The sequence below is a fragment of the Pongo abelii genome, chromosome 8, assembly GCF_028885655.2.
Source record: "Pongo abelii isolate AG06213 chromosome 8, NHGRI_mPonAbe1-v2.0_pri, whole genome shotgun sequence".
NCBI lineage: Eukaryota > Metazoa > Chordata > Mammalia > Primates > Hominidae > Pongo > Pongo abelii.
The window spans coordinates 30301581-30321035 of NC_071993.2; the positions used below are offsets into that span (position 1 = coordinate 30301581).

The window sequence follows — 19455 nt, forward strand, 5'->3', positions numbered from 1 at the left end:
TCTGCATCTATTGAGATAATCATGTGGTTTTTGTCTTTGGTTCTGTTTATATGCTGGATTACATTTATTGATTTGCGTATATTGAACCAGCCTTGCATCCCAGGGATGAAGCCCACTTGATCATGGTGGATAAGCTTCTTGATGTGCTGCTGGATTCGGTTTGACAGTATTTTATTGAGGATTTGAGGATTTTTGCATCAATGTCCATCAAGGATATTGGCCTACAATTCTCTTTTTTGGTTGTGTCTCTGCCCGGCTTTGGTATCAGGATGATGCTGGCCTCATAAAATGAGTTAGGGAGGATTCCCTCTTTTTCTATTGATTGGAATAGTTTCAGAAGGAATGGTACCAGTTCCTCCTTGTACCTCTGGTAGAATTCGGCTGTGAATCCATCTGGTCCTGGACTCTTTTTGGTTGGTAAGCTATTGATTATTGCCACAATTTCAGATCCTGTTATTGGTCTATTCAGAGATTCAACTTCTTCCTGGTTTAGTCTTGGGAGAGTGTATGTGTCGAGGAATTTATCCATTTCTTCTAGATTTTCTAGTTTATTTGCGTAGAGATGTTTGTAGTATTCTCTGATGGTAGTTTGTATTTCTGTGGGATCGGTGGTGATATCCCCTTTATCATTTTTTATTGCGGATTAAGAAAATGTGGCACATATACACCATGGAATACTATGCAGCCATAAAAAATGATGAGTTCATATCCTTTGTAGGGACATGGATGAAATTGGAAATCATCATTCTCAGTAAACTATCGCAAGGACAAAAAACCAAACACCGCATGTTCTCACTCATAGATGGGAATTGAACAATGAGAACACATGGACACAGGAAGGGGAACATCACACTCTGGGGACTGTTGTGGAGTGGGGGGAGGGGGGAGGGATAGCATCAGGAAATATACCTAATGCTAAATGGCGAGTTAATGGGTGCAGCACACCAGCATGGCACATGTATACATATGTAACTAACCTGCACATTGTGCACATGTACCCTAAAACTTAGAGTATAATAATAATTAAAAAAAAAAAAGAAAAAAAAAAAAACTCTTGAGTTCCATCTGCAGCCAGCTTCATCATTGGATTTTCCTATTATTCATGTCAACAAATTCCATGTTTTGCTTAAGCTAGTTTGAGTTTGGGAGAAGAGAGAGATGTATAATGCCCAAGTTTCCTCAAGAGACTTAGAGTTGCTTATGATTTCATTCATTGAAATAGGGAAACAAAATAAGGAAATAACAGGGAAAATTTTAATTTTCCCTACTGAAACAAAATAGGGAAATAAAAAAAATTGTATCTAGTAATATATCCAGTTACCATTTTCTATTAAAACAGATTCTTCATTTGTGTAGGAAATCATTCATCAGAAATACATATTCATAAAATAGTTACTTATGTTTTGCAGAAAATTATTGCAACTTGACACTTGAAATCTTATAAATGGTTCAATTATAAGGCCCCAAGCTATCTTTTGTGGCTGACATTCTAATGTATTTGGAAGACCAAATAAAATTTTTCTAAATGAATTATCTCATGTCAGACAAGATATGGTGGCATGTTAAAAAGTAAAGAGCTATAGGCTGGGCGCGGTGGCTCACGCCTGTAATCCCAGCACTTTGGGAGGCCGAGGCGGGTGGATCACCTGAGGTCAGGAGTTCGAGACCAGCCTCGCCAACATGGTGAAACCCCATTTCTACTAAAAAAAACAAAAATTAGCTGGGCGTGGTGGTGGGCTCCTGTAATCCCAGGTACTCGGGAGGCTGAGGCAGGAGAATCACTTGAACCCGGGAGGTGGAGATTGCAGTGAGCTGAGGTCACACCACTGCACTCCAGCCTGGGTAACAGAGAGAGACTCCATCTCCAAAAAAAAAAAAAAAGTAAAGAGCTTTAAAAGTGTGTCACAATGAACTGTCCCATACTATAACTTCATAAAGGACAGAGAAGGTGCTACATTTTGAATAAATGTTCCATCAAAATAAGAAAAAATTATTCAAAGAAAAAAAAATCCACATTCAACAGTGCAACCAGAGTCTTCTTATAGCATTTACATGTCTCACTGGATCTAAGACAAAAACCATCCACACTGACCTCCCCACTGGGTTCTGCGTGAGATTAACAACTGCATGGACCCACTAAGCAGCCACGGGCTCTGTGTTTCTGAGCTCACTCAGATACTCCCTGGATACTGAGCAAAGCTGCAGCCAACATCAGGAAGTTAGCTCAGATCACACGTTCACGAGGTTTATCAGATGTAGAAATTATCAATAAAATTATTCCATTTCATAAAGAAGGCAAGGTTCTGACCTTTGGAAACCCTAACAGCCATCAGTTGAAAACTTATTACAGAGACACCGTAAATGAATCCCTAAACAAGCACAGCTCACAGACCTTTGACCTTTGATGACTTTGAATTATCTGTGGACAGTCTGCTCACCCAGATAGTTCCTGTCCCCACGCAGCTGTTCTCTGAGCTGTCCCTGGTGCAAACTCTCAACACTCAGCCCATCATTGCCACCTTCATTTATTTTGAAGTTGCCTCCTTTGACTTCAAACTTTAGGGGAAAAAGGGCAGAATCTTACTGATCTCACTACCTGGCCCAGATTCTAATGCAACTTGACAGGCTGCCTCACAAATATTCGTTAAATGAATGAGTCTTATTTCCTTTCACTTTGCTGTAAAAAAAAGAACCCATCTTGGATCTTAGGCTCTCGTCCAAGACAGTTCAAAAATGTGAAGGGGCCCCATGGAGGCGAAGGTGCAATGTGAAAGGATCTAGGCATTTATTTTTAATACAGAAAAACGAGAGAGCTTAGTTTTTGTAAAAGCAAAAACAAAATTCTAACCTTGAAACAGATTCAGGATTATTCCTCCATTTTCATAGTTTTTCTCTGCTATTTTGAAAGTTTCTCTGGGTTCATTATTTAACGTTCCCTCTTAACACTGGATTTGAGGGTAACCTGGATCACTGTGGGGGTCAAACGCCAGATGCTGAGCATTTCTGTGCTTCCCCTTCCCCAGACCAGCCCCCCACTGCTCCAGAGATGTCAGGCCTTTCTCCTTCTTCACCACCTGGTGCCAGAAACCCTGCTCTTGACAATTGCATCTTCCACCCCAAATGCATCACTCTTTTCCACTCATGTTCTGTTCATTCATGGCAAGTGAAGCAGAGAAGGGGAGGGGAATAGAACACAGGCCTTCTGTCAGCTGGTTCTCCAAATGCACGCCAGCAGCCCCTGTGGCTGGGGCTCTGACAAAGGGCCTGGCCTGGGGCCAGCAGACTCGTGGAACCAGCAGGCAGGCATCAGAAGGATCCAGACACCAGTGTCCAGGGGGATTCCCAGGATTGCCTGCAGGTAGCCGTGCCCTGCAATGTGGGGTGTTTCTCATCCCAAATGGGATTCCTCAGTGGCCCTGACAAACAGTCGGGGAAAGTTAATACTAAAGGCCAAGTCTCTCCTCTGAAGTCACTGTCAGGTGGGCTCTTGTTTTTTTGATGGGGGGAGCCCAGGGTCTAGATCAGTCACCCAGGCTGGGGTGCACTGGCATGATCACAGCTCACTGCAGCCTCAAACTCCTGGGCTCAAGTGATCCTCCGACCCCAGCCTCCTGAGTAGCTAGGACCACAGCCACATGACACCACCCCAGCTAATTTTTTTATTTTTTGTAGAGATGGGGTCTCTCCCTATGTTGGCCAGGCTGATCTCGAATTCTGGGCATCAAATAATTCTCCTGCCTCGGCCTCTCAAAGTGCTAGGATTACAGGCACGAGCCACTGTGCCTAGCCTCAGGTGGGTTCTTGAACTGTTCATTAATATCCTAGTTCACTGGTACTTCCTGCTCCAGTGGGCTGGGCGCCTCAGCCTACCATGCTCAAAATCGCAACCACTCCTCCCTCAGCCAAGTCTGTGCTTTCTCATAAGTTTTCCAAGTTTGTAGAGCTCACGCCACTCCCTAAACTTGCAGTGTTGTGTGTGTGTGTGTGTGTAGTGTTCACCGAGGAACTGAGCGTGCACCAAACTGTGCCACAAAATAGATTGTCTTACAAATAATTTTGAAACGTTTATACCATGTCTCTCTCACTAGCAGAAATGACTTTCTCATGCTTTCTCTCTCTCTCTCTCTCTCTCTCTCTCTCTCTCTCTCTCTCCTTTTCTGTAGAGATAGGCTCTCACTATGTTGCCCAGGCTGGTCTGGAACTCCTTGCCTCAAGTGATTCTCCCACTTCAGCCTCCCAAAGTGCTGGCCTCTTCTTTTTTAATCCTCCAAAGCATCTAACATAGGTTCTCATGTAGAGTAGGTCTCAATAATTTCTTCACCAAATTCTGCTTAAAATTTAATTTCTCAGTTTATTGATCATTTGATCATTTCCTCCCACAAATTGTTCCCTTCATTCACAACCAAGATCATCATTTATTGGTGAAACTGAATTCTACACTTGACCCCTCATTGGCCATTCAGATACCTGTTCAACGTCACTGCCCCCTCCATCCTAGAGGATAACTCAGAGTGACTCAACCCCTTATCTCCCAAACCAAAAGACATGCACAGACACCTCTCAGGAGTCCTGAGGATTTTCAGGGGGTTGGGGAAGGGAACGGGGAACTCCTTTAACTCTTACTACATTTAAAGAAGCAATTTAAAAAATTACTTCTGGCTTATGTAACAGATTGAGATGTATGCAATGGATCTGTCTAAACCATGTACATTTGGTGCTGATTTTTAAAGTGGGGTATTAATGCCTTTGAAATGTAATGAGACTAGGAACGAGAACCTCACAATTTTTTAAAACATAGTAATATAAACCTTGAAGTAGCATTGGAAGTTCTTTATCCCTGGATATTGGAAATTAAAGGAAAAATTCAAGGGGTCATTTTCTCCTCCAATTTGCAACTTTCCCAAAGAGATTTTGGGTATGGCCAAAGTTAATGTAAATATTAACTTTATTCACGGACAAAAGGATAAAGGTGTGTGTGGTTGGCTGAATAATGGACCCCCAAAAGATATCCACATTCTAACTCCTGGAACCTGTGAATATTACCTGACACGGCAAAGATTCTGTAGATGTGATAAACTGAAGGATCTTGAGATGAGGAAATGATCCTAGATTTTCTGGAGGGCCCCATATAACCATCAGGGTCCATACAGAAAGGAGGTGGAGGGAGAATATAGACTGTTCTTCCCACTTTTCTGTAGGTATCACATTTTCAAAATTTAAAAAGTTGCAAGAAAAAATTTCAAGGAAAGAAAATTTAAATGTCTCCAAATCTTTTTTTTTTTTTTTTTTACTTTAAGTTCAGGATAGAAGTGCAGAAGGTGCAGGTTTGTTAGGTAGGTAAACGTGTGCCATGGTGGTTTGCTGCGCCTATCAACCCATCTTCTAGGTTTTAAGCACTGTATACGTTAGCTATTTGTCCTAATGCTTTCCCTCTCCTTGACCCACAACCCCCAACAGGCCCCAGTGTGTGATGTTCCCCTCCCTATGTCCATGTGTTCTCATTGTTCAACTCCCACTTATGAGTGAGAACATGTGGTGTTTGGTTTTCTGTTCCTGCGTAAGTTTGCTGAGGATGATGGCTTCTGGCTTCATCCATGTCCCTGCAAAGGACATGATCTCGTTCCTTTTTATGGTTGCATAGTATTCCATGGTGTATATGTAGCACATTTTCTTTGTCCAGTCTATCATTGATGGGCATTTAGGGTGATTCCACAACTTTGCTATTGTAAATAGTGCTGCAATGAACATATGTGTGCATGTTTCTTTATAACAGAATGATTGATTTATATTCCTTTGGGTATATACTGAGCTACTTCTAATAAATTGACTTGGCTGGGCATGGCAGCTCATGCCTGTCTATCATTGATGGGCATTTGGGTTGGTTCCATGTCTTTGCTATTGTAAATAGTGCTGCAATAAACATATGTGTGCATGTGTCTTTATAGTAGAATGATTTATATTCCTTGGGGTATATACTCAGTAATGGAATTGCTGGGTCAAATGGTATTTCTGGTTCTAGATCCTTGAGGAATCACCATACTGTCTTCCACAATGGTTGAAGTAATTTACATTCCCACCAACAGTGTAAAAGTGTTCCTATTTCTCCACATCCTCTCCAGCATCTGTTGTTTCTTGACTTTTTAATAATCGCCATTCTGACTGGTGTGAGATGGTATCTCATTGTGGTTTTAATTTGCGTCTCAGGTCGGTAATGTTGAGCTTTTTTTCATACGTTTGTTGCCTACATAAATGTCTTCTTTTGAGAAGTGTCTGTTCATATCCTTTGCCCACATTTTGATGGGGTTGTTTGTTTTTTTTTCTTGTAAATGTGTGTAAGTTCCTTGTAGATTTTGGATATTAGACCTCTGTCAGATGGGCAGATTGCAAAATTTTTCTCCCATTCTGTGGGTTGCCTGTTCACTCTGATGATAGTTTCTTTTGCTGTGCAGAAGCTCTTTAGTTTAATTAGATCCCACTTGTCAATTTTGGTTTCTGTTGCAATTGCTTTTGGTGTTTTTGTCATGAAGTTCTTTGCCCATGCCTATGTCCTGAACGGTATTGCCTAGGTTTTCTTCTGGGGTTTTTATGGTTTTGGGTTTTATATTTAAGTCTTTAATCCATCATGAATTAATTTTTGTATAAGGTGTAAGGAAGGGGTCCAGCTTCTGTTTTCTGCATATGGCTAGCCAGATTTCCCAGCACCGTTTAACACATAGGGAATCCTTCCCCACTGCTTTTTTGTTGTTTGGTTTGTCAAAGATCAGATGGTTGTAGATGTGTAGTATTATTTCTGAGGTCTCTGTTCTGTTCCATTGGTCTATATGTCTGCTTTGGTACCAGTACCATGCAGTTTTGGTTACTGTCGCATTGTAATATAGTTTGAAGTCAGGTAGGTGATGACTCCAGCTTTGTTCTTTTTGCTTAGGATTATCTTGCCTATACAGGCTCTTTTTTGATTCCATGTAAAAATTAAAGTAGTTTTTATCTAATTCTGTGAAGAAGGTCAGTGGTGGTTTGATGGGAATAGCATTGAATCTATAAATTACTTTGGGCAGTATGGCCATTTTCACAATATTGATTCTTCTTATCCATGAGGATGGAATGTTTTTCCGTTTGTTTGTGTCCTCTCTTATTTCCTTGAGCAGTGGTTTGTAGTTCTCCTTGAAGAGGTCCTTCACATTCCTTGTTAGCTGTATTCCTAGGTATTTTATTGTCTTTGTAGCAATTGTGAATGGGAGTTCATTCATGATTTGGCTCTCTGCTTGTCTATTGTTGGTTTATATGAATGCTTGTGATTTTTGCATATTGATTTTATATCCTGAGTAAATGTCTCCAAGCCATATGCCATTAATTTGCCCTTAAACCAAATTTCTATTAATTCTTACATCTGCTTGCTTGAAGATACCTGTGGTAGCAGTGGTAATAGTAACAGGAGTAGCAGTGGTCATTAATAAGACCAAAGAAATTATATTTTACAGACTAGAAGTGCTTTTAAAATAATGATTAAATGGATTATAATCAGTTTAAAGTAATGTGGTATATTTACAAATAATAATAGCTAAAGCTATCTTTAAAGTAGTGAGTATATGCCAGGCACTGTGCTAAGGACTTTTCGTGTATTATTTCATTTATACTCTTACGATTTATAACCTAGGTCACTATTATCATCCCCATTTCATAAATGAAAAAATGAAGGCTTAGAACAGTCACATGGCTAGTAAATATCAGGGCTGTGATTTAAACTCATGTAGTCTGGCCCGCTAAAATGATGGTAAAAACGACTTTTAAAAAAATGTACAGGCTGGGCGTGGTGGCTCACGCCTGTAATCCCAGCACTTTGGGAGGCCAAGGCAGGCGGATCATGAGGTCAGGAGATTGAGACCATCCTGGCTAACATGGTGAAACCCCGTCTCTACTAAAAAATAGAAAAAATTAGCCGGGCGTGGTGGCGGGCACCTGTGGTCCCAGCTACTCAGGAGGCTGAGGCAGGAGAATGGCGTGAACTCGGGAGATGAAGCTTGCAGTGAGCTGAGATTGAGCCACCGTACTCCAGCCTGGGGGACAGAGCGAGACTCCGTCTCAAAAAAAAAAAAAAATGTACAAACTTACATCAGCGAAGAGAAAAGAATCAGTTATCAGAAAACAAAAGATTTTGGCTACGTGCATTAGCTCATGCCTGTAATCCCAGCACTTTGGGAGGCCGAGGTGGGCGGATCACCTGAGGTCAGGAGTTCAAGACCAGCCTGGCCAACATGGTGAAACCCTGTCTTTACTAAAAATACAAAAATTAGCCAGGCATGGAGGCAGGCACCTGTAATCCCAGCTACTCGAGTGGCTAAGGCAGGAGAATTGCTTGAACCTGGGAGGCAGAGGTTGCAGTGAGCCGAGATTGCGCCACTACACTCCAGCCTGGGCAACTCTGTCTCAAAAAATTTAAGAAAAGAAAAAGAAAACAAAAGATTTTGACATTTCTGGAAGATGAATATAACCATAAAACATGCAAATATAAAAGAAAAAGAATGCAGAATGCTATAAAAAGCATACAGTGTGCATGCCTTGCTGGGAAGCCCGCTGGGTGTGGGTGGAGCTCACTGGAGCTCACTGGAGATCTGTTCACAGGTTTGCTCTACTGAGAAAAACACAAGAAAAAGCAAAGAAAACAAAACAGCCAATAGAACAAAAACAAATCCAACAACAACAAAAAATCGAACAAAAAACCTGCCGAAATAATTTTAAAAGATGATTACACAATAAAAAGTTCAATAGAAGAGTACAAAGATAATGTTAGGGAAGTCTCCCAGAACACAAAGCAAAAGAGTAAAAACACGAAAAATTGAAGAAAAGATTAAAAAGCCAGAGAAGGAACCGAAGAAGCCTAACATTTGACTAATCAGAATTCTAAAAACCACAGAAAAATATGGGGCAGGGGGAAGAGGAAGAAATTATCAAAGAAATAATACAGTTTGAGTACCCCTTATCCAAAATGCTTGAGACCAGAAGTGTTTCAGATTTCAGACATTTTTGGATTCTGGAATACTTACATTTTACTTACCAGCTGAGCATCTCTAATCCAAAACTCTGACACCCTAAGTGCTCCAATAAGCATAACCTTTGAGTGTCGTGTCATGTTGGCACTCAAAAAGTTTTGGATTTCAGAGCATTTCAAATGTTTGAATTAGGGATGCTTAACCTGTGCAAGAAAACTCCCCAGAGCTAAGGAGACAAGTAAGTTTTTAGACTTCAAGATGTTTGCTGTTTATCCATGTGTTACCTCTCAGCTGCAGATACCCTTCTTTGCCTTCCTTTGCTAGTTGAGGGTGCTGGAGGAGTCGTGCAGGAGGAAGTGACTTTTCTCCTATGGGGTGTGCTCTCACCAGCTCGTGCCTGCAGCAGCTAGCAGCCTGTGGAATACCCAGGGGCGTCACCCCAGTGAGTTTTGGCAGCACCCTGCAGGTGGTTCCCGGTAAGTCTGGCAGACACCCCAGCAGGCAGCATCCTCACAAGGTTCAGTAGAGCAAACCTGTGAGCAGGTCTCCAGTGAGTACCCCCAGCACCCAGCCGGCTCCCAGCAAGGCTTGCAGGCACCCAGTGGGTGGGTGGTTTCTAGCACTTTTTTAAACACCTGAGCAGGCGGTATCCCACATGGGCTAGCATGCAGCTCCTCCCCAAACTGTGCTGCCTCAATGGGCCATGGAGCCATGCCCTGAGATCTGAATTTCAGATTTGGGGGTGCGCGAGAGGCAGCTGCTTCTGAACTCGATCTTGCCTCAGCCCTAGAGGGAGGGGCTGCTCAAGGTATGTGTCACTCATATTCTTTCTTAATTTTTTTTTTTTTTTTGAGGCAGGGTCTCACTCTGTTGCCTAGGCTGGAGTATGATCATGGCTCACTGCAGCCTCAAACTCCTGAGCTCAAGCAATCCTCCCACCTCAGCTTCCCGAGTACGTGGGACTACAGGTGCATGCCACCATGCCCAGCTAACTTTTTAATCTTTTGTAGAGACAGGGTTTCACTATATTCCCCAGGCTGGTCTCAAACACCTGGGCTCAAGCGATCTGCCCACTTTGGCCTCCTCCCAACATGTTGGGATTATAGGCGTGAGCCACCACGCCCAGCCAACCATTCCTATATTCTTTACAGCTCTCTTTTCCTTTTAGTAGTTAATCCCCTGCTACAAATCAATGATTGTTTAAAGTTTCCTTGTTCAAATTTGTGTGATTTTTGTGTGAAGAAAACCTGACTGTACACCCACTGACTACCAAACTCAATAAAGGAGCAAAGACTCACATTTAGACATCTCACTGTCAAATTACTATATAATTGTATTAATAATTATTGCAGAATATTGAGGAATAAAGAGAAAGAAACTCTAGTAGCTTTCAAAAAGGAAAAAAGAGTCAGTTAATAACAAACACAGACCAGCATGTGCCTTTTCAAATCCGCAACAATATGGCAAGATTTCTGAAGGTTAAAGAAAAATTTATTTCAAGCCTAGAAACCCATACCAATCATAGTAAAGACGTTTTCAAACGCGTAAGACTCAGAAAGTGAGCCTCAATCAGAATAAGTCACTTAAGACTATTAAATATATTTCAAAAAAAAATGAATGTAAAACACAGGCAAAGAGATGTGGCATCTAACACATGGTAGAACAAAGCCTAGAATTTAAGGAAAATTAACAACTGCAAGTCTAGGAAGCCATGAGGACATCAGTGAGTGGAATCCGCAAAGAATGTCTTCAAAAAGAATGCATTTATTTCAGGCAATAGACAAATGGGTTACAAACTAGAGGATTTGAGGGAAATAGTCAAGGAGGCACAATTCTTCCCTCAACGAGGCACACACATCAAAAAAACAAACCAATAAAAAACTCAAGGGAGCCAGACATGGTGGCTCATGCCTGTAATCCCAGCCCTTTGGGAGGCGGAGGGGGGGCGGATCACCTGAGGTCAGGAGTTCGAGACCAGCCTGGCTAACATGGTGAAACCCTGTCTCTACTAAAAATACAAAAATTAGCTGGGTGTGGCGACACACGCCTGTGGTCCCAGCTACTGTGGAGACTGAGGCAGGAGAACCACTTGAACTTGGGAGGTGGAAATTGTACTGTGGTGAGATCGTGCCACTGCACTCCAGCCTGGGTGACAGACCAAGACTACGTCTCAATAAATAAATGAATAAATAAACCTCAAGGGAAAACAAATGCCACCAACAAAAAGCAGGAAAGACATGGTTCAAACGCACCATGATTGGACAGGCAACATGACTCACGCCTGTAATCCCAGCACTTTGGGAGGCCAAGGCGGGTGGATCACCTGAGGTCAGGGGTTCCAGACCAGCCTGGCCAACATGGTGAAACTCCGTTTCTACTAAAAATGCAAAAATTAGCCAAGTGTGGTGGTGCACCCCGTAATCCCAACTACTCAGGAGGCTGAGGCACAAAAATCACTTGAACTTGGGAGGTGGAGGTTGCAGTGAGCCGAGATCACGCCATTACACTCCAGCCTGGGTGACACAAAGTGAGACTCTGTCTCAAGAAAAAAAAAAAAAAAGTGCCATGATTTAGAGCAACTGGTAAAAATCAGCAGAATGAACTCAGTTGGAAAAGATATTAGAACAGCTGGGCACGGTGGCCCATGCCTGTAATTCCAGCACTTTGGGAGGTCAAGGCAGGTGGATTACAGTACATATACTAAAATTGGAATGATATACTGAAATTGGAAGATTAGCATGGCCCCTGCACAAGGATGACATGCAAATTCATGACGTGTTCCATATTTTTTATATATTTTAATAAAAATATAAAAATTAAAAAAATTTTAAAGAAAAAGATATTAAGAACTATCTATTTTGAGTGATGCTGCAGTTGTGATATTAGAATTATAGAGAGGGAAGTATAATCACAGCAAGCACTACTTGGCTCTTCTACAGACAGTATTTACATTAACACTGCTCATTGGCTTGTGCTGTGGTTTGGATATTCCACCCCTTGGAACCTTGTTGAAATCTGATCCTCTATGTTGGAGGTGGTACCTAACGGGAGGTGTTTAGGTCATGGGCGTGGATTCCTCATGAATAGATTAATGTTCTCTCTGGGGGGCGGGGAGGCAGTGAGTGAATTTTTGCTCTATTAGTTCCCAGGAGAGCTGGTTGTTAGAAAGAGCCTGGGACCTTAGCTGGTTGTTAGAAAGAGCCTGAGACCTTCTTCCTCTCTCTCTTGCCTTCTCTCTCGCCATCTGATCTCTGCACACGCCAGCTCCTCTCTGCCTTTCAGTATGGTGGAAGCAGCCTGAGGCTTTCCCCAGATGCCCAATCTTCCAGCAGCAGAATCGTAAGCCAAATAAAACTCTTTTCTTTATAAATTACCCAACCTCAGGTATTCCTTTATAGCAACACTAAAGGGACTAAGACAGCTTGCAGCCTTTCAACTCGATCAATGGGCAATGCAAGGAAAATATTTCCAGATAGAGAAGAGAAATGTTATCAGACTCAATACTGTAAAAATAAAGACATAGCTGAGAAATGCCGAAAGACGGACAAGAGGAAAAGAGAGGAATACGGAAGGCTAGTGGTACTAGTCCCCTCATCTTATAAAATTTCACGCCTAATAGGTAGGAAATAGATGCAACAAGATATAGAGGTTTATGAACATTAAAACTGCAATGGTAGGGCTGGGCGCGGTGGCTCACGCCTGTAATCCCACCACTTTGGGAGGCTGAGGTGGGTGGATTACTTGAGATCAGGAGTTCGAGACCAGCCTGGCCAACATGGTGAAACCCCGTCTCTACTAAAAATACAAAAAAATTAGCTGGGTGTGGTGGTGGGCACCTGTAATCCCAGCTACTCAGGAAGCTGAGGTAGGAGAATTGCTTGAACCTGGGAGGCAGTTGCAGTGAGCCAAGGTGGCACCACTGCACTCCAGCCTGAGCGACAGAGTGACAGTCCATCTCAAAAAAGAAAAAAAAAAAAAAACTGCAGTGGTAATCAAGAGAGGAATTCATGTACTGATAAAACTAAGAAGTTGTGCATGCCTCTGTGTGTGTGTGTGTGTGTGTGTGTGCGCATGTGAACATGGTCTATCAAACAGACAGAGGCAACTCAAAGCACATACATCAGAACCGGCTGAGTGAGGAGTTATACAACTATTAGTAATAACCACTAAAATAATTTTAACAGGAACCATTAAAAATGTGTTGCTTCTGGAACAAAGCTATTGCTTTTCATTTACAACATTCCTCCACGATCTGATTTTTTCAGCCATGTTCATGAATCACTTTGAAAATAATCCTGTGTGTAGGAGTCAGCAGATTTTTTTTTCTGCAAATAACCAGATAATAAATATATTTTAGGCAGTATGGGCCATACAGGTCTCTGTCACAACTCTGCAACTTGGCTATTCTGGGGCAAACAGACAATTCATAAATGAATGGGTGTAGCCGTGTTCCAATAAAACTTTATTTACACAACACGTGGCAAGAGGGATTTGGCCTGCAGGCTGCTATTTGCCAACCACTGATCTACTCCAGCATTTCCCAAACTATGTACTACAGGATACTCCAATACACTTGAAGCTTTTCCTCCAAAAGAGGGAGAGTTTCCAGTTCAAAGAGTTTAGAAAATGCTAGGTTTAACAATGTTAAGCAGATTTCTTTACTTCAAGGCTTCTTGCAGTCTCTAATGTGCTTATGAGCTTTTGGAAGCCGAATATGGAATAGAATTCAGCACACAGAATTTCTCCAATTTCCATGGATATACTGGAGAAGCACCCAATCAATGATATCTCAAGGGCCACTAGTGTTGGGTGGGAAGGCTTGGGAAGCAGTGTCATCATCTAATTCCTACCTTGTATAGACAGAAAAATGAGGTTTAGAGAGTAGGAAGTTACTTGGCCGAGGCTACTCAGCTAGACGGTGTCAGAACTGGGACTGGAACCCAGGCAGCTTAGGGTTGTTGCTGTCATTTCAGAGGGCCATTCATTCATTTAGATGGCCCCATAACAAACCAGTACAAAGCTATCCTGAGTCATCTCCATCCCGAGGGATTTTCTGGAAGGCACTTTGAAATTACATAACGACGTAGATGAAACAATACTTAAACCTCAAAAAAGGCGAAGACTATGGGTTCAGATTTTATTATTTTATTTAGAAACATCATGAGGTGAGGTGAATTGATTGGACACATTCACCACGAGTCTTTCCTAATTTTTAATACAAGGTGGAGCAATAGAAAAAAAATAGAAAATAAGGAGAACAAAATCTTTTTCTCAACTTTTTTAGGATTCTAGACTATACTATTCAGTGTTACTAAAGCACACTTTGTATTTTATGAATCATCAGTGATGAGTAACTACAGATTAAGCTCTATCTGAACATACAGCAATGTACAAAGCACACAGCAAGAGTTTGAGATCTAAAAGAAAGTTTAGGAGGATCAGGGACAAAAGAAAAAGGTTTGGCCGGGCGTGGTGATTCATGCCTGTAATCCCAGCTCTTTGGGATGCTGAGGTGGGAGGATCGCTTGAGCTCAGGAGTTCAAGACCAGCCTTGGGAACGTGGTGAGAGCCCATCTCTTACAAAATAATTAAAAATTAGCTGGGCATGGTGGCACACAGCTGTGGTCCCAGCTACTCAGGAGGCTGAGGCAGGAGGGTCACTTGAGCCTAGGAGGTTGAGACTGCACCACTGCACTCCTGCCTGGGTAACAAAAAAGACCTTGTCTGAAATTAAGAAGAAAAAGAAAAAAGAGAAGGAAGGAAGAAAAAGACTTGAGAAACCTAAGATCTAAGTAAACACCCCTAATATTTTGTGAAGGCAGTACAAAAATATGAACCAAAGCAATATATCTGTAAACAAAGAAATGGTCAGAATATAAATTGAACTTTAAACAAAAAAAAGAAGGAGTTTAATCAGGGTCCAGGCAAGGTGAGTATATCCACTCTGCAAATAACATCTTGGTTCATAAGTTGGTTTCTGAATTCTAGAATGCTTTATATCACTATTTTGTATTCAACACACAAATCACCCATTCCTTTTTCTTCATATTTTTCAGGTGTAATTTCATAGCCTATGATGATTCATTGAGATGGATTTTTGGAAACCTTCCTAGCCAACTTAGCTAAGGGACAGCTTTCCCCCAACACTCTCATGATTGGTGTGAAAATGAAACCTGCTCCTTCCAGAACAATGAGAATGCTGCCTCTGCCGACAACATTCCCATCCAACTAAGTTCAAGCCAGATTGCTCTTGAGTCATTGGTTAGTAACCCATGGGAAGAGGAAGAGTAGCTGCAGTTGACCTATAAACTCTGCCTTGGCCTTGTCCCAAGCTAACCCCATTACAACCCACAGACTGTCCCTGGAGTCAGAAGTTGTCCCCAGACTTGTCCTAATGGCCTAGCACAGTGGGAAGTTGTCCAAGAGTCATGGTCATCAAGAGACCTTCAGAGACCACTTAATTGTACACGACTTCATTTGCTAAACTCCTGAAATTCCTGAGTGCCGTGGGACAAGGCAAGGAAGACGTAGTTGCTGGGCAAGAAAAGTGAGCAACCATCTAGTTATTGATACAAGGTCCCTAGGTTCAAATGCAAGTAGCCCCTGGCCTGTGCTGTCCAATACAAGAACCAATGGGCACACATGGCTACTTAAGTTGGCGAATGCAACTGAGGAACTGAATGCCAACTTTTAACTAATTTCAAGTGATTTTATTTAAATGTAAAAACTGAAGCAATGTAAAATATGTTCCATTAAACATGAATGCATTGCTTTGGTAGAACTACATTTCACTTTAAATACTATATTGCTTAAAATATTATTTGGTGCCTTGTAGCAGATGAGTCTACAAAGGAAAGCATCACTGATCTACTTGGTGTCAATAAAGTGTTTCCATTTAAATGGTTTTTTTTTTTCTAAACACTGATGTAACACTGTAATGTGTTCATATGAATATTTTACACAGACAGCACAAGTTATGGTGATAACTATATAAATCATAATTGGTAATTATATCAAAATACTTGTTTTAATTAATATATAATTACATTGTTTCTCTAGTTTATAAAATAAATATGGCCAATTTTTCTAATTTATCACTTTGAAAATTTTGTAGCAGTCCTAACACAGAGACACTTTCCAAAGCCTTAGGACTGACACAAAATCCAGTGGAGACACAGAAATTAATAATACAATCAGAAAAAAGAGACAGGAGAGGAAGGTAAGCAAAAAGCAACATAATCAATGGCAATTATAATTTGCTGTGGCAGAGCAAAAGGAGAAAGCTGTGTGTTACATAAAAAGTCAAAGATAATAAAGCAGAAAATATTAACAGACAATTTTAGCAAAAACATAGTGAATTTGATGCCATCTCCCCTCGACAGTCAAAAACAGATCAATGAAATTAGTCACTCAAAATCAGAATGGCCAAAAAAATTGTTTTAATGATTTTTTACATCTCAGCTCATAACTCTGGCCAGTTATAAAACATCTTGGATTCTTGAACCAGTTTATGGAACTGCTGAAAGAAATAGAAAACCAGAAATGATTGATCATGTGTTCTTTGCCAATGATCTCTGGTTGAATCACAGAGGAATTTTTACAAACATTCACTGTACAGTTAGCTACAATGCAGGATTTTCTTTACAAAAAAAGAATGCTTGCCGAAGCAAGCAATGAAGACAAAAACAGGCATTGTGGGCCGGGCGCGGTGGCTCACGCCTGTAATCCCAGCACTTTGGGAGGCCGAGGCGGGCAGATCACAAGGTCAGAGATCGAGACCATCCTGGCTAACATGGTGAAACCCTGTCTACCAAAAATGCAAAAAACAAAAATTAGCCGGGCGTGGTGGCCGGCACCTGTAGTCCCAGCTACTCGGGAGGCTGAGGCAGGAGAATGGCGTGAACCCGGGAGGCGGAGCTTGCAGTGAGCCGAGATCACGCCACTGCACTCGAGCCTGGGCGACAGAGCGAGACTCTCTCTCAAAAAAAAAAAAAAAAAAAGGCAGTGTGATTTATGTTTTTTTTCACAGATATCACACTATATATGAAAGAGCTAAATTTAAAGTTTCAAGGAAAGGAAAAACTTATTTGTAACCTAGCTAGAGAGGCAGGAGAATTTATGTCAAAATTGACATTTTTCATAAGAGAAGTAAAAAATAATGGTTTCATACATTTTTGTAACTTGAATCAATATGTGGATGACTTCACTGAAATCAAAAGCATTATATAAATTGCCTTCACAATCCATAAGAAAATGTTGGGGAATACTTTGTTAATATTGATAAATTTAGAGTTAGTTTTTCCATTTTTGCAATATTCCTCTGAATTTAATGTCAACAGTTCTGAGCTGGCATAAGAGTTAGTGAATTTGCCTAAGTTGAACAGATGTAGCTTTGAAACTGATATTTTTTGTTCCAAAAATCAAATTAATTATTCTAAAAAAGATGAACCAGTTTTGTCAAGTTGAATGCAAATATTGTGGAGAATGATTTTTTGATGCTGAGTTCAGTTGCTGGAGAACTTGTATATTTGGGGTTTGGTTAACAAATATACTTTTTCAACTATAAATTTTATAAAATCTAAATATAGACCAAGTATTTCAGATAAAAATGTAGTATCTGATAGCTATAACATACATATCAAATTTCAAGACTTACTATAAAATTTAAGAAAAAATGTCTCATTAATATTTTTACATTGATTACATGTTGAAATAACATTTTGGGTAGACTGAGTTAAAGAAAATATATAATTAAATTAATTTCACCTGTTTCTTGGCCAGGCGCGGTGGCTCACACCTGTAATCCCAGCACTTTGGGAGGCCAAGGCGGGTGGATCACAAGGTCAGGAGATGGAGACCATCCTGGCTAACATGGTGAAATCCCATTTCTACTAAAAATACAAAAATTAGCCAGGCATGGTGGCACATCGCTGTAGTTCCAGCTGCTCGGGAGGCTGAGGCAGGAGAATCGCTTGAACCCAGGAGGTGGAGGTTGCAGTGAGCAGAGATCGCACCACTGCACTCCAGCCTGGGCAACAGAGCAAGACTCCATTTAAAAAAAAAAAAATCGCCTGTTTCCTTTTAATTTTCTTAATGCAATTACTAGGAAATGTAAAATTACATAAGTGGTTTACATTATATATCTGTTGAATAGCTAGGGACCCTGGCTACTCGAAGTAGTCTTTCCAGAGCACTGACAGCATCTAAAAGTTTCTTAGAAATGTAGAGTCTCAGACCCTAGCAAAAACCTACTGAATAGAATCTGAATTTTCAGATTCTAGGCAATATGTCCGCCCTAGGTTATCACCCAGTGGACTCTCAGAGCTGAGAATCTGGGGTAGACCCAGGCCACTAGAATTTGCAGGACCAAGTACCAAATAGGAGAGAACTACACAGAGAAGTCCAGAGATTTATCTTTGAGTAGTCAGTGCATGTTTTTGAGCAAACTACATATGCCTGAGGGGGTGGGGGAACACTAGAAAAGATTGGAGATAACAGTGTCTGGTACTGATGCAAAATAGTGTCTGCTTCCACCTGATAGAATGGAAAAACTCAGCCAGCCATGGTGGCTCATGCTTGTAATCCCAGCACTTTGGGAGGCCAAGGCGGGCAGATTACCTGAGGTCGAGAGTTTAAGACCAGCCTGGCCAACATGGTGAAACCCTGTCTCTACTAAAAATACAAAAATTAGCCAGGCGTGGTAGAAGGTGCCTGTCATCCCGGCTACTTGGGAGGCTGGCAGGAGAATTGCTTAAACCCAGGAGGCGGAGGTTGCGGTAAGCTGAGAGCGTGCCACTGCACTCCAGCCTGGATGACAAGAGTGTGACTCTGTCTCAAAACAAACAAACAAAAAGAATGGAAAAACTCATAATTCACGAGCACTGGGTACTCAGAAAGATGTTGCTTAACCCATTTATGCTGGAGGTTGCAAATTTTTTGTGTGTGAGAAATCAGACCTTGGTGATGACCTTAAGCAATAGGATATAAACAACTCCCACAAGCTTGGTGTTCCAATTATGGAACACTCGGCATAAACGGGTTAAGGAATAATTATCCCTGTCTAATTAGCACTGCTCCTACCTAATAAATCTTGAAAGTAAGACAAAAGAATCAACTGTCTCCAAGTAACTTATCTACATCCCAAAACAAAGCTCAACAATATTTCCATCCCCTCAAAAGATAACACTGCAATGTCTGGCATCCTGTCAAAAATTACCAGGCATGCAAAAAAGCAGGAAAATATAACCCACAATGAGGAGCAATGTCAATCAACTGAAACTGACCAAGAATTAAGAAAGATATTAGAATTAGCAGACAAGGACAAATATTCAAGATTTTAGGCAGAGATATGAATATATAAAAACACAAATCAAATTTCTAGAAATAATATCTACAATGTGTGAGATGAACAGTACACTGGATAGGATTAACAGCAGGTAGACATTTCAGAAGAAAAGACTATTGAACT

At 41.1% G+C, this 19455-nt stretch overlaps 1 non-coding gene across 1 annotated transcript; it reads left to right on the forward strand.

Moving 5' to 3' along the window:
- Nucleotides 1-11668: 11668 nt before the first annotated feature.
- On the forward strand, nt 11669-11777 carry LOC112135289 (U6 spliceosomal RNA). The gene has a single exon (XR_002916591.1). It is a non-coding gene; the product is annotated as a U6 spliceosomal RNA (small nuclear RNA).
- Nucleotides 11778-19455: the final 7678 nt, after the last annotated feature.